Source organism: Centroberyx gerrardi, chromosome 6 (assembly GCF_048128805.1).
Source record: "Centroberyx gerrardi isolate f3 chromosome 6, fCenGer3.hap1.cur.20231027, whole genome shotgun sequence".
Taxonomy (NCBI): domain Eukaryota; kingdom Metazoa; phylum Chordata; class Actinopteri; order Beryciformes; family Berycidae; genus Centroberyx; species Centroberyx gerrardi.
Genome location: NC_136002.1, coordinates 17,295,073 through 17,296,456, shown reverse-complemented (window position 1 = coordinate 17,296,456; position 1,384 = coordinate 17,295,073).

The following is a 1,384-nucleotide window of genomic DNA, read 5'->3' as shown; positions in this document are numbered from 1 at the left end:
CACCCACATGCACATTCACTTTCAGTGTTTTACTTGAATCTTCCAGTTCCAGTATTCATAACATTTACTTAGTATTATGTTCACACTGTACTGAAGGGCAGTGCTTAGCTGCCTCAGAGCTGTCCGCCTCAGGCTCAGGCTCAGATCAGCACAGCAGGAGGGTAAGACCAAAGCTGCTAGCACTGGTATTTAAACTGATGACTTTGGTAAAGTGGTACGTTGGAAGTTTCTGTTACAACAGGATGTGGAGAAATTGGTCACGCTTTTGTAGCATCCAGGCCAGCCTGAAGTCTTACTGCCCAAATTCATCACTTTTCAACATTCCCTTAGTATAAGACACTGAAGCTTTATTTCTAACTGGGTCCAAGAAGCACATCATGCTATCATGGTTACCGTACATAGGCTAGTAGTGAAGAATCAAAGGGTGATTTGTATAAACTGATCTTTAAAGCCATAAATCCAGTTCTTTTTGGTAGAACATTTTCATTTTTCAGCACACAAACCTCCATAGAAGGTTTAACACCGAATCATCCTTTAGACAAAATTACATTTAGAAAAAAATCCAGAAACAGAATGAAGTTTTCAAAATGACACAGAAAGTAGTGGTGACTATGGACCATGATTGACCATTCAATGAACTCCTGTGGAGATATGTTGAGTAAAAATGATATATTCCAGCAAAGTGAAATATAACTGTAAGAGGCCTGGCTTATGAATGGGTCCATGTGCTATCTTCATGTGATAGAAGGGATTTCCAAGATAAATTGAAAACCATATTCCTGAGAAACCTTCCATTGCTAATGTACCACCACACTAGGTGGTGTAATGTGTCAATTTAGAAAGCAGGAGCCAGAGACAGGTGATTGAAATATTTCTGATTCACCTCGTAAATTGACCAGAACAGGTATCTATCATATTGGTTTGTTTTCATAGGTTTGTTTGGGGTCAGGACAAGCTATTTTTCTTGATTCTAGCTATTGAAGACAAGAGTGAATGTCCAATTGAACTCTCAAACTCTCTTGAATGAATGAAATGAAACTCAGTATCCCAAGTGATGTTTTTTTCTTATTTTACAGCAGACGTATAAACAGAACATGTGAAATCAATGGGAGAGAAACAAGATTGCATAAGAAAAAGGACAAAAACGTTTACATTGTATTGTTATTGCAATTTACTTTATTTGGCAGAGCAATGCATTCATGCATACACACATGCACATCAAATGTTTGCATGTTCAGAACACTTTACACACGCATACATGTACTTTTAAATAATTGATACTCTCATCTGTCTTAACTGGCACTATGCTTAGATTGAGTGTTAAAATATGTTGAACCTTTCAACATTGTATCATGGGGCAAATTTAATCATAACTTTGTGATCC